General features: G+C 38.4%; 1 protein-coding gene across 3 annotated transcripts in view; it reads left to right on the plus strand.

The window, feature by feature from the left end:
* Positions 1-14,374, plus strand: part of LOC150094872 (cAMP-dependent protein kinase regulatory subunit-like) — a 233,463-nt gene that overhangs the window by 101,045 nt on the left and 118,044 nt on the right. The gene's annotated exons all lie outside the window — the stretch shown is intronic.

Here is a 14,374-nt window from a genome sequence, read left to right on the forward strand (position 1 = left end):
TTGAGGGTACATGGCAGGAATTTGATGATGATGATACCTAGCCTATATCCTTGGCCTATAACAGCATACTATTAGATATAATATTCTGTTGATCTCAACTTCACACCACACAGCTTCAAAATCTTCATACATACATGCTACTGTTTTCCACTTCGACTTTTGAAGGACACAATTCCTCTGTTACAATTAACAATACTCTCCCCCCCCTTTGTCTTCCCATCCTCCTTTTGGAAAATTCTATATCCCACCATTTCAAGTCCTGACAGTATATCATCCTCAGCCAACCAAGTTTCACTTATGCCAATTATCTTTAGACATACTGATTCAATCAATGCTACAAACTTAGCCCTTTTATTTCTGATACATATATTAGTATACAAGCATAACAATTCTCCACTGTTAGAGGATGTCCCATCAACACAATCACTTCTCTCTCTCTTTCTCTTCATCCTGCCATCCTCGTTTCCCTGATCTTGTCTCTGATTTTCATTTATATTCTTATCATCCTCACTGTTTTGCATTGCATCACTTTGCTCAGCTATAATCACTTCTTCTCCTTTGTATTCATCCCCTTTGCATCCTTCCCCAATCTACTTCTCAACCTATCTCTCTCTCTCTGATTCTTAGTGTTACTAATTTTATATAAATCTTGTGTACTCTTAATAAACAACAATCACTCCAAATGATCAGCACCAAACTCATTCAGATGCATTCCATCAGCTTTGAGCCATTCTAACTTCCCTTTGAATTAATTCCATACATGCACAAATTAAAGACACAATTCAGCCATCTTTTATTCAGTATTATTGCTTTCCTTCTGGGCTCTACTGTTATCTGAGAAACCAACCACTTTTCCAGTGACACTGTTCTCCTTCACTTCCTGCAACAACTTCTTCAAATCCCATTCCACATTCTTTGTCTCACTATTCAAGTCATTTGTGCCCACCACTATCACTAATTCTGATGCCCGTTCCATTCTTCTATGCAAAGCATCTGATATTCGTTTTGTTATACCACCTGTAAAACAGGTCTTGTGCGCTTTATTTTTTGCCTCAGCTTTAATGATTGAGTCACTATATGAAGCAACCCTATCATCCTTAGATACTTCCTTCTTCTTATTACATCCTTGTCATTTACATTAGTTATTCTTCTTTAAATGTTCAGTTTCCTCTTCCATACACATAATCTGACTTCTCATTTTCATTAACTCTTGCATAGGCTCTTCCATGTCTTGTATTATTATGGTTGCACGCACGCTCCTCCATTTTCTGATTATTTCTGGTAACACCGTTCTCATCTTTTGAACGTCCTAGCCTTTCATCGCATTTCTCGCATACTATAATACATTCCTTTTTATCATTCAATCTAACACTCCATGCATCTTTAGTGTTTTTGGATGCATACATAAACAATTGTCGCATCGCATCTTATCCACTGTGAAAAACTTGATCTATGAGTTGAGACCTTTTGCACTGCTGGCATATGTTTCTTTGCTGCCACTGCTGCCATTTTTATAACATTTGCTAGTACTTCCATGTCAATCAAGGTAACAACCGAAGCAAACAATTTTTAAACCACAGTATAATGATTATATCCAGTCTGGCTATCACAAAAAGCATCATTATACAATTCTATACACTATTCTAATTTAATAAGCCGAAAGGCTATTTTACTGGTGAATATGTTAATAGAAAGGGGGATGGTAAATCCCTTTATGTTTTTATAGCCGGGTACGAAACTCGGATCGAAATCCATAGTTTCATGCTGAAAAAACTATCGGCGAGCCGAAGTGTAAATGATCACTTGGGTAGTACAACACCAGGGCAACTCCATGCAAAGGTGGAGCAAGCTCCGTCACTAACTTTAATATTCTCTCATAATGTAAAACCCAGCTCCTAAGAGATGTATATATATTGTTTTACATTATGAGAAGAGGTCACCACCCAGACCGGTTTCAACCTTTTTTGAGATCCCATCAGTGAGTAGGTAGAATGGAAGCTCATGTCTTTCATCATCGGCTTTTGGAGTATAAAAGATTGCTGAGAGTCAGCTGGTAGGAAGAGAGCGAAAGGTAGAGTATGATAGTAGGAGGTAGTAAAGAGGCCTCAGTCAACCTGTTTAGCTGTATAACCCAGAGGTTGTGGCTAAAAGGTCTGTGAACATCTTCTCCTTGCACCTATTCTTTAAAAAAAACTTTGAAATAAACTTTTCTTATATGCATTCGTAAAATAGTTAACAATTAAAAAAATTAACAATTTTACTAACCAGGTGTCTATGGAGGTCCTCTCCTAACACCTGTTTTAGTATAAAACTTAAGCCGGATTTTTTTTATTTATTTATTTTTTTTTTTTTGAAAAAATAAAAAAAATAAACACTTAGCCATGGGAGTCAAAATTACTGCGGGAATGAAAGCCTTTCTGCGTGAATTAGAGCATAAAAAAAGTTATGAACGTTTTTTTTTTTTTTTTTTTTAAATATATATAAAAAGCAGTAATGAACTGGCCAACCTTACACCACAGGGAAAACAAGATTTGGGGGAAGAATCTGGCCTGAGAGATGCTGCTCCCAAGGAGCAGCACCGCCTCGCAGTAAGCCTTCACAGCCCGGGTTCTCAGATCTGCCCCCTCCTATATGAACTGTAAGAACCCGTGAAGAAAGAAAAAAAAGAAAAACACATGTTACTTTTTAAGGGAACAGACACGGTATGATTAGGCCCTGTCTCAGGACACAGAGGATAGGAGGTTTGCACCATTTATTTACATACCTCCCATCCCCTAGTATATGCCTTTCTTGTGTGAAAAACCTAGGGAGGTAGAAATAGATCCTGCTGAGTATTCTTGTATTATGTTTTCGTCGCTGATTTGGGACTTCTTCCGCACTTTCTAGATGTTATACTTGATTACATTGATGAGGAAAATTGTAAATTTCTGAATTTTCTTGACTGGTGGGGGAAATTGCAGGTACAAGACCTCCTCTAGTGTAAGCGGCTGGATTCCCAGTACTGCGCTTAATCTCTGCCAGACATGTTGGACGGGGGGGGTAAAAGAAGTTTCACACACAAATAAAAGAAATGTCCCACCGTTTCAACGCTCTGGCAGACATCACAGAAGGGGTCGCACGGTCTTGAATTGCATCGGGACATAACCAGTTTCACTGGTAGCTAACCATAGGCTATTCGCCATGCCAGGTCGCGGTGAAATGGCTGTCCCCAGCTATTTCTGATATTTTGAAATAGCATTTCCATGTTAGTTTCTATATTTGACGTATCACACCTGGAAAGTTGAAAGAACTCCCAATATCTTGCTTGTGGCTTTAATTTTAGGATTTCCCTCCCTTCGGTTTTAAATTTTTTAAGCTGTTGGCATAATGGATTATACCATTCTGGCACAACCTCTGCGCTGGGATCAGCATGTCCCGTGGTCCCGAAGTAGGAAAGAAAATGCCCTAGAAAGTAATTAATTAGGGATTCTGAAATATGGTTAGATTTTAAGGCCTTCCCTATGGTTTTGAGAGTTTGCATAGAATAGGCAGTTTAATTTCGGAAGTGAGAAACCCCCTTGATTGGTTTTGAGATTTAGATATTCTTTTTTAACCTCATGCCTTCTTCCGTTCCAAAAAAAATCTATTAGTATTTTGTAAAGTTGATTCTCTTGGGTTTTTTTTATATTAGTTATATTTATTGTATGCATTAGCATGGGGATTATTATTGTTTTTATTATTACTGTTCTTCTGTAGAAGGAGAAATTATTGGGTTTAAATGGTTTTAGTTTCTTTTTGCACTCTTCCCGCAGTTTCTTAACAGGCAGTACCAGGTTCGCCGTGACTGGGATGCCTAGTACTGTTAGGGGCTGAGTTTGCGGGACTAAACCACATGGAAGATTATTTCTATGGAAATTTCCAACAATTTTAATTTTTGTCTTTGAAGTATTAACGTGAAGACCACTGGCCATGCTGAATTTTTGCAAAATGCCAAAATAAATGTAGATGGACTCAGAGTCTCTTAGCGTCTCCACTACATCATTGGCATATGCTACAATTTTGCTATGTCTTGAGACTTGGGGTAACGGTATTCCTCTAACTGCAGGGGAGTTATCTATTTTTCTTATGAGGGGTTCTAACGCGAGTGAGAAGAGGAGAGGGCTTAGTGGGCAGCCTTGTCTTACCCCTTTTTTAATAGGAATGGGTTCCGAGAGGAACCCATTGATAGCTGTTTGGGTGGAGGCCTCTGTGCATAGATGTTTTTTGTTTGCCGAAGCGTCCACCCACACCTATTTTCTGAAGGATGTCCTGCAAGTATGTGTGTCTGACGCTGTCGAACACCTTTTCCAGATCCGTAGAGAGAAGTGCCAAAGGGTAATTTTTGTTTTTGGCCAGACGGATTAGATCTCTTAAGAAAAAGAGATTTAATTCCATCGATCTACCTGGTATTCCATAAACCTGGAAGCTTGTTATGATTCTTTCTATACTGCATTTGATGCGGCTGCAGATAATTTTTGCAAATATTTTGTAATCCGAATTAGTTAGGGAGATCGGTCGCCAGTTATCTGCCAAGGTGTGATCCCGATCTTTCTTTGTGATAAAAATTGTGTAGCTTTTAACGAATTCCTCAGGGATATTTCTCGAAGTGAGGAATTCGTTAAATATTTTTACTAAAACTGTTAGTGCGTAGTCCCAGATAGATTGGTAGAATTCTATCCCTAACCCATCTAACCCTGGGGTTTTCCTTACCTTCATTGTTTTGCAGGCTTTTTTAATTTCCTCAGTAGTTATCGGCCTGTCATGCAGAGCGCTAAGGTGCTCGGGAAGACGTGTGATGTCCCACTCACTGAAAACATCTGCGCTCTGCTGATCAGAAAAAGCCCCCAGGTACTGCTGATGGAAACAGCGAAGTATTTCAGGGGTTAATTTTAGCAGTTGGTCATTCTCTTGGATTTGGTAAACCACTCGTCATTTGCCACCACCCATTGTTGATTATAGAAAGCGGCAGAAGATGTTTCCAAATATCTGAGATAGAGTCTCGCTCAAAAATCGAGGTCCTCGTCTCTACTCTGCCGCTCTTGCTGTAGCTCGATTTCTACCTGTCTGATAAGATTGCTACAAGGAATTCCTCTCCGCTCGTTAGTGCGGTACCAGCCGAGCTCCCTATAGAAATCCCTCTGGGACTGGGAAACCTGGCTACAGTCCAAGTCGCAGGCAAGGGAATTCTTTCAGCCGTGTGGGCGTGAAAGGGTTTCCTTACCTGAGACTTGAACTGTAGCCAGGTTTCCCAGTTCCAGTTAGTATCTCTCCATTCGTTACAGAGGTTCTGTAGCTTATCGCTAAAAAGACTGGGGAAATTGGGAGGGAGCCTCCAAGGACCTCTGGCTGTTTCTATTATTTCTAGTATCCTTATTTTTAATAGTACCATTTTGTGGTCTGTTAGCAGACCTTTCACACCGATATGACATACCCCAAGAACATGTGGTTCTAAAAACTGCGATACATAGAACCTGTCGAGCCTTGTTGATATCTGACCACGGCACCACGTTGTTCCGACTTTTAGTGGATTCTGCCGTCTCCAGATATCAACAAAGTCGAAGTTTTGGCAGCAACGTTTCAGTGCTGCAAACCCGCCAGTTCTGTTGTTAGCATTTCCCCCTATTTTGTCATATCGTGCATCTTCTATACAGTTCCAGTCGCCCGCCACGATTAGGTGTTGCGCACCTAGAAAATAGTTTTCCAGTGTGGCAAAGAAACCGTTTCGTTGTTGGGGGCTATTCGGGGCGTAGACAGCCACAAACTGGGCATTACGGCCACCGTACTTCGAGTCCACGGACAATTGACGTCTTTCTGGACATTGAAGAACCTCCCCTGCGATTGGGGGGGGGGGGTGAATTAGTATCCCCACCCCTCACGAGTGAGCTTCCCCGAAACACCAGTAGCTGGTGACCGGGTAGCTTCTCGAAAAGTTCTCCATGTCCCAGTGTTTGCCCCCATATGTTCGAAGGATCCACATCTGAAGCACCGCTTCTTGACACCAGGGTAATTGATCATTACCCTGGCTGAACCGATAAAGATGAAGTTGGGAACGGGTGTTTTCATCTCCATGGAGACATACACCACCCCCGACTTCCATTCTGGGAAGTCACTGTCCTGCATTATTCTAACTTCTTTGACTGTTCCCCATTTGGAAAAAAAGATTCTTAATTAGCGCATCCCCGCTTTCTAAATATTCGACTGGGAACCTGTCTATTCTTATTGTTTTTAACATACTTTCTATTATAGTAGGGAGGTATTTTTGTCCTTCGCATTGAATTCCTAAAGAGAGTTTTTCTCTCGTTGCTTCATCTTTTACAATGACCTGGAACCTCCCTCCGCCCTGTACGGGGTAAATCCGAATATATTATTAATCCCTACAGTATCTATTAAAGCTTTCGCGAATGTCTGCTTTTCGATGTTAGATTTTACCTCGAAACTGAGGGTTTTCACTCTAGGTAAGAAGGAAGTCATATCAGAAAGTTCAGAATATCCTTGTTATAATTTCCCCAAAAAAAAGGAAGGAACCAGTGGGCCTTCCAGGAAAACAGAGAAATGTCAAGCGTTCCCCTTCCTCAGAAATCTCCTACTAACAGGCGGAAGACTGACAGACAGGCACCAGGCAAGATCAAAAATACCAGAGAAAAACAAGGAAAATAACAAGATAGGGGTCTTACCAAGTTGAATTGCAGGTATCATGCAGCAGGGCTCGCACAGGATCTTCAGGCTCTCAATCTCGGGAAAAAACAGCAGCTGGACTTCGAACTTGAAAGTAGACAGGTAGACCTGGAATATCAAGGTTTTAAGTGAACACGAACTTACATACCTCTACTATCGAATTGCCGAAGTGGTGTACTCCTATATTTATTGTTAATTACTAATTTAATAAGCCAAAAGGCTATTTTCCCGGCGCATATGTTAATAGAAGGGGGGGGGGGGATGGTAAATCCCTTTATATTTTTATAGCCGGGTACGAAACTCAGATCGAAATCCATAGAGTTTCATGCTGAAAAAACTATCGGCAAGCCCAAGTGTAAATGATCACTTGGGTAGTACAACACCAGGGCAACTCCATGCAAAGGTGGAGCAAGTTCCGTCACTAACTTTAATATTCTCTCATAATGTAAAACCCAGCTCCTAAGAGATGTATATATATTGTTTTGCATAATGGGAAGAGGTCACTACTGGCTATCGCATCTTTATACAATTCTATACAATATACTAATTTAATAAGCCGAAAGGCTATTTTACCGGCGAATATGTTAATAGAAAGGGGGGTGGTAAATCCCTTTATGTTTTTATAGCCGGGTACGAAACTCGGATCGAAATCCATATTCGCTGGTAAAATAGCCTTTCGGCTTATTAAATTAGTAATTAACAATAAATATAGGAGTACACCACTTCGGCAATTAGATAGTAGAGGTATGTAAGTTCGTGTTTGCTTAAAACCTTAATATTCCAGGTTTACCCACTCACTGATGAGACCTCAAAAAAGGTTGAAACCGGTCTGGGTAGTGACCTCTTCTCATAATGTAAAACAATATATATACATCTCTTAGGAGCTGGGTTTTACATTATGAGAGAATATTAAAGTTAGTGACGGAACTTGCTCCACCTTTGCATGGAGTTGCCCTGGTGTTGTACTACCCAAGTGATCATTTCCACTTCGGCTCGCCGATAGTTTTTTCGGCATGAAACTATGGATTTCGATCTGGGTTTCATACCCAGCTATAAAAACAAAGGGATTTACCATCCCCCTTTCTATCTATACAATATAATTTAGGAAAAAGAACACTTACGTAACTAGTGCTACATATCTATAGTATCTAGTCTTTGATCAAGTGCTTTATTTCTAACCTGTCTCAGATCCATAACTTAAAATGGGTTTGAACACTGTCTTGTATACTGCTTGTGTTTTTGGCTAATTTCTCTCTTATTCCATGTAAATTTATTCAACTGGCTAGCCATCATACCAGCTTTGCTTATTCTGTTGTCTATTTGCAGATTATTTTCAAATTGCCTTCTTCACTAAAAACTATGCCTAAATACCTGAAATATTTTACTTTTTTTATAGGCTCTGCTTTCAGATTGCAGTTAATGTGTTTGGTGTTTCTGCCTATTTTCATAATTTTGCTCTTTTTATTACTGATTTTCATACCAAATTTGTTACAGCTGTTATTCAATTAGGTTAGAGAATCCTGAAGACTTACACTAGATGTGTTTAGGGGTACATCATCATCTGCTAAAGCAAGGAGCTAAGTTTCACATCTCCAAGACCAATATCAGTATGTGTTCTATGTGGATGATGAATAAGAGTGGAGATAATGTACATCCTTGTCTTATCCCTAATTTTATATCAAACCATCTTTCTGTATTTTTTCTATTCTAACTGCTGACAACTTAAATATGGACTATGTATTGCTCTGTATAATGTTCCATTTATCCCATATAATAGAAGTGTTTTGAAAAGCTGATTAGTTGAGAAATCATGGGAATGTGACAAGAATCTGTACTTTGATCTGGAAAAAGCACCTTGTCATGTGCTTTTTCCATATCAACAAAACTTAAGTACAGATTTTAATAATAAATTTAGTTTAATCCTCTATCCAAGTGTGAGCAAACAAAGTTTGCACCTGAAAGTATCTTCAGGACTTGGGTAAGGTGAGTGCAACACCAGGGCGACTCCTTACAGTGGCACACCAATTGGCAACTCCTATAGGTAGAGATGACCTTGCTACTGCTTCTGACTGGTATCTCCACTTGGGCCTGGCTCCCACTGAAGAGACCTCAATAAATGTCAAAACTAGTCTTGGTAGTGGCCCTTCCCTTAATGCATAACATTAGACATATCCGCAAGGAGATGTGTTTTGCATTATGGGAGATACTGTGATAGGAGTGTTGGTAGCTTGCTCCACCTTTGCAAGGAGTCCTCCTGGTGTTGCACCACCTTACCCCAGTCCTGAAAATACTTTCAGGCGCAAACTTTGTTTGCTCACACTTGGATAGAGGATTAAACTAAATTTATTATATTCTAACCAAGTGAAAAATTAACTTTTAAGTACAGATTCTTGTCACGTTCCCATGATTTCTTAACTATTTGCCATAAACTGAAAATCTGATCTTGACAACCTCTATTTGGCCTGAACACAGCTTGCTGTTCTCCAAGTTTCTTTTCAACAATCTTTCTCAACCTTTTTTTCAAGCATATTTGCATAAATCTTACCTGGAGCACTTAGTAGAGAAATTCCTCTGTAATCTTCATATTCAGTTTTATTCTCTTTTTTTATAGATAGGTACTATGAGAGCTCTACTCCAATCAAATGGAATTTGACCTTCTGACAGACCCTCTGAATTATGCAGTGCAGACACTGCAAAACGTTTACCTCTATACTTAAGCATTTCTGGTTAAATATCATCTACTCCAGCTATCTTTCCACATTTCAAGTTTTTGATGGCTTTTTCTATCTCAAGTATTGATATGTATTCCTCTTTGCATTCGTCTCGAAAATCTTCTATTATGGTTCTGTCACTGCTTGGTTCATTTAGCAATCTTTCAAAGTAATTACTCCAGATATTTAGGATATCTTTGTCTTCAGTTTTCATATCACCTTTATCATCTTTGATTTCTTTTACAGTAATTTTTCTTCCATTTCTAAGCTTCTTCAATAGCCTTCAGAACATCTTGCCACCTTCCTGATATTATTTTCCATACTCTTACCAGTCTTCCCATGACTTTTGTTTAGCTACTTTTATACATAGCTTAACTCGCTTTCATTTTTCTCTGTACTCTTTTAGGACATCTGCTGAGTTATTTGCTAGGAACTTTTGGTATGTTTTCTTCTTTTTCAAAACTGTTTCTTTAATTTCTTCTGTCCACCATGGGGTTCTTATTTTTCTATTCTTACAGACAATTTCACCACATACCACTACCCTATCCGAATCAATCAATATCTTCTTCAATGTTTGCAATGGAGACTCCAAGGTTTGGTTCTTGTTTTCAAACTGCTTCAAATTTTCTTCAATAATGTTTGTATAGTTGAGTCTACAGTTTACCTATAAAAGCTGCTCAACTCTAATTCTTTTTGAAACTTTCATATATGCTGTTCTTTTCAATGTAATATCCATTTTTATTCTGCTTAGCACTAAGTAGTGGTAACTTCCACTTTCAAATCCTTTGTACACTCTGGTATCTTCAACCAGCATGAAGATATCACTATCAACAATGACGTAGTCAATGAGGCTTTTCTTATTTCTTGTGTCTTCTCTCCACATGAACTTGTGCACATCTTTATGTTGGAACAGAACATTGTTGTTCCTAGTGGGATTTATTGCCTTGTTCATTCAGTACTCAGTAGACACCCACTAATGGAGTGCACCACGTCAAGGTGAGGATTTAACATTAGGTCAGAAGCCCCAGTTGTTTCTCTGCATTCCTGAAAGGCAGTGTGAGGTCTCTTCTCAGTTATTTGGCTTTATCCTTAAGCAACTCCATAACAATATACATGACTTTATTAATATTTTAACTTAGTATATTTTTGTCATCTTGGTGAAATCTTTTGTTAAACTTTATAAATGAAGGGCATGTAGGAAGTGAAAATTATTGTTTGTAATAAATTCCAAGTACTCAGCATATTTTAGGTTTTTTTTTTCTTTCTTCTTCTTGAATTTGTAATACAGTAAAATGTTTATTCACAACTGGTGCAGTATTTTTCACCTTAAAAAAAATTGCTAAGAAATATTAATGGATACTTGTGTATATATTTTTGATGTTAACATATCCATAGAATGTTATGTAATATAGGTAACTTCCCATTCTTTTAACGTTTTGACACTCCCATATTTGTAGATGCATGTTTTCTCCTTCAGCATTATGTTTTAGCATTCCAACTATTCCCTTTTGTGTTAGATTCAGTGGTCTGTCACAGTCAAGTGAGAGGCCATTGAGTCTCACTTTACTTCTTAGGAACTTAATAATGCTTATAATGGGGTAGTTAATCATGTCTGAATTGCATATATTCTTCTGGCCAGTTTACCTCTTTTTGTGGTACGAAAATCCTTCCACCCCTCTATATGACACCGGCTAACTACTTTCAGTTGAAAAGCTGTGAAAGATTTTTAACATCCAAGATGGAATTTGGACCCAGATCTTTCTATCCAGAAGGCTTCATGTGTACCAAATGATCTATAATTTAAATATAACTCCAAAACATTAACATAATCGGTAGAGCAATTGTGAGTGCACAGGATGTCAAAATTTTACAGGATGATTTGGATAGTTTGGAGGACTGGGCTAGGAAAAATGGATGTTAGTTTAATGTGGCAAAGTGTAAGGTTATGCACTTTGGGGTGAAAAGAATAGCAGCAGCAGTATATTGCATTGGTGGAACCATACTCCAGGAGATTGATGAGGCCAGGGATTTGGGAGTACTGGTGGATTGGGAGTTGAAGTTTAGGGGGCACATTGCAAAAGTGACTAAAACAGCTCACCAAATCACTTGGCTTCTGAAAAATACTTTAACATGCAGAGACAAACAAGTTGTTGTTCCTCTGTATCGAGCCTTGATAAGACCCCATCTGGACTTCTGTGCCCAGTTATAGGCACCAGGGTTTCTTCGTGATGGGGAGGAAGTGGAGAGGGTCCAGAGACAAGTGACCAGGATGATAGCAGGTCTGTGGAATGAACCTTATGAGAATAGGTTGAAGATTTGTGGGTTGCAGAAATTGGACGATAGGTGAAGGAGGGGTGATATGATTGAGACATTCAAATTACTGAAGGGTTTTTATAAGATTGATCCAGAAGATATTTTTGAAAATATGACTGGTGGTGGGAGGACTAGGGGCCATGCACGGAAGCTGGGCAAGAGCATGGTTGACAAGGGTGTTAGAGCTAGGTTTTTTACTTGGAGAGTGGTGAATGAGTGGAATAAGCTTCCAGAGTCTGTTGTGGGTGCTACGACCATGAATGAGTTCAAGGCAAGATACGATAGATACTGTGTGAATGTTGAATAGTTGTTCCAGACATGATGTTAGGGCCTCCCTTGATGAGTCTGTCGACTCCTTGGAGTTTCCCGGAACAATAATAATAATAATAATGTAAAATTTCTTTCTTTCTTTGTTTAGAACTGTAAATTAAGTTTAAAAATTAGTATAACAAGTGTACAGAAGGTTTCATTGGTAATGAAAGTCAATTAACAGCTTTATTTTGAAAAGTATCATTATCATCAAATTCCGGCCATGTACCCTCAAGGGGGTGTACAGGATATGATAGTACCACATGAAAAATTTACATCATTACTAACTTCCTGTCTACAATTTTCCTCCAAACCAGTCTGTTACTTGTCAAGACTCCAACATTATCAGATCCTATACTTCTATCGTCTAAGGCACATTGTACTGTATCAATCCACCTATATCTTGGTCTTCCTCTGGGTCGTTTTCCTGCCAATCTGGCAGAGAATACTTTTTACTAATCTTTCCTCGCCCATTCTGTTTAAGTGACCATTCCACCTGAGGTTAGCTCTGCTAACACATTCCTGGATGCTGACAATATCAAGTTCTTTCCTATTATCCTCATTTTTAATATGATATTGTCATTGATGCCATTTGTTCATTTTGTTCATGCCTCTAATCTTTCTCAGGACTCTCTGTGGACTCTAGTCTTTGGTCAAGTGTTTTACTTCTGACCCAGCTCTCAGATCTATAAGTTAAAATTGGTTTGAACACTGTCTTGTATACAGCTAATTTAAGTGTTCTGACTAATTTCTCTCTTATTCCATATGAATTTATTCAATTGACTTCCTACCATACCAGCTTTGTTGATTCTGTTGTCTATTTCCATATTTAATTTACCATCTTCACTAAAAATTGTGCCTAAGTAGCTGAAATGTTTTATTTGTTCCACAGGTTCTCCGTTCACAATGCAGTTGACATTTTCAATGATTCTGCCTATTTTCATTGTCTTTGTCTTTTTTATTGCTGACCTTCATACCATATCTATTACGACAGTTATTCAATTTAGTCAGGGCATCTTGCAGACTTGTAGCAGATTTATTTAGAAGTATAAAATCGTCTGCATAAAGCAAAGAGCTGACATTAACATCTCCAATTTTGATATCATGTTTAATACCACTTTCTTTCATAATGTGATCCATATAGATAATGAATAACAGATTGGATAATGTACATTCTTGTCTCACACCAGATTTAACATTAAACCATCTTCCTGTACTTCAATTCTGACTGCTGACTTACAACTCAAAGACTAAGTATTGCTTGATATAATGCCAATTGGCACCATATAACTGTAGTGTATTGAATAGCTTCTCTTTTGGCACCTTGTCATGTTGCCTTTTCCAGATCGCCAAAACTTAAATACAGATCTTTGTTATATTCCCATGCTTTCTCAACTATTTGTCGTAAAGTGAAGATCTAATCCTGACAGCCTCTATTTGGCATGAATCCAGCTTGTTCTTCACCAAGCTTTTCTTTCACAATTCTTCTCAACCATTTCTCAAGTATACTTGCATGAATCTTACCAGAAACACTCAGTAGGGAAATACCTCTGTAATTCTAACATTTAGTTTTATTTCCCTTTTTATATATGAGTACTATGAGAGCTCTACTCCAATCATCAGGAATTTGTCCCTCTGTCCAGGCATTCTGAACTATGCAGTGCATCCACTGTAAGACTTTTATACCACCATACTTCAATATTTCTGGTCGAATATCATCTACTCCTGCTGCCTTTCCACATTTCAAGCCTTTGATGGCTTTTTCTATTTCAAGTATGGATATATATTCCTGACTGTATGCCTGTTGAGTGTTTTTTACCACTGTATTATCACTGCTTGTTTCATTTAGCAATTTTTTGAAGTAATTATTCCATACATCAGCGATATCTTTTTCTCCAGTTTTCATGTCTCCTTTATCATCTCTAACTTCTTTTACAGCACTCTTTCCTCCATTTCTAAGCTTCCCTCCAGAATATTTTGCCACCTTCTTGGTATTTATATTCTCTGTTCTTGCCAAAGTCCTCCCATGACTTCTGTTTTCCAACTCTTTTTTCTTCAATAATCTTTGTGTATTTTCACATCTGAGAGCTGCTCAACTTTTATTCACTTTAAAACTTTCTTACATGTTATTCTTTTCAATATGAAATTCAATTTCATCCTGCTCAAGACCAAATAGTGATCACTTCCAATTTCAAATCCTCTGTGCACCCCGGTGTTCTGCACCAGGGAGAAAACATCACTATCAACAATAACATAGTCAATGAGACTTTTCTTATTTCTTGCCTCTTCTCTCCATGTGAATTTGTGCACATTTTTAAGTTGGAACATTGTGTTAGTAATAACCAGTC

The sequence above is a fragment of the Typopeltis vanoorti genome, chromosome 21, assembly GCF_054136105.1.
Source record: "Typopeltis vanoorti isolate ZY-2024b chromosome 21, IOZ_Tvanoo_1.0, whole genome shotgun sequence".
Lineage (NCBI taxonomy): Eukaryota > Metazoa > Arthropoda > Arachnida > Uropygi > Thelyphonidae > Typopeltis > Typopeltis vanoorti.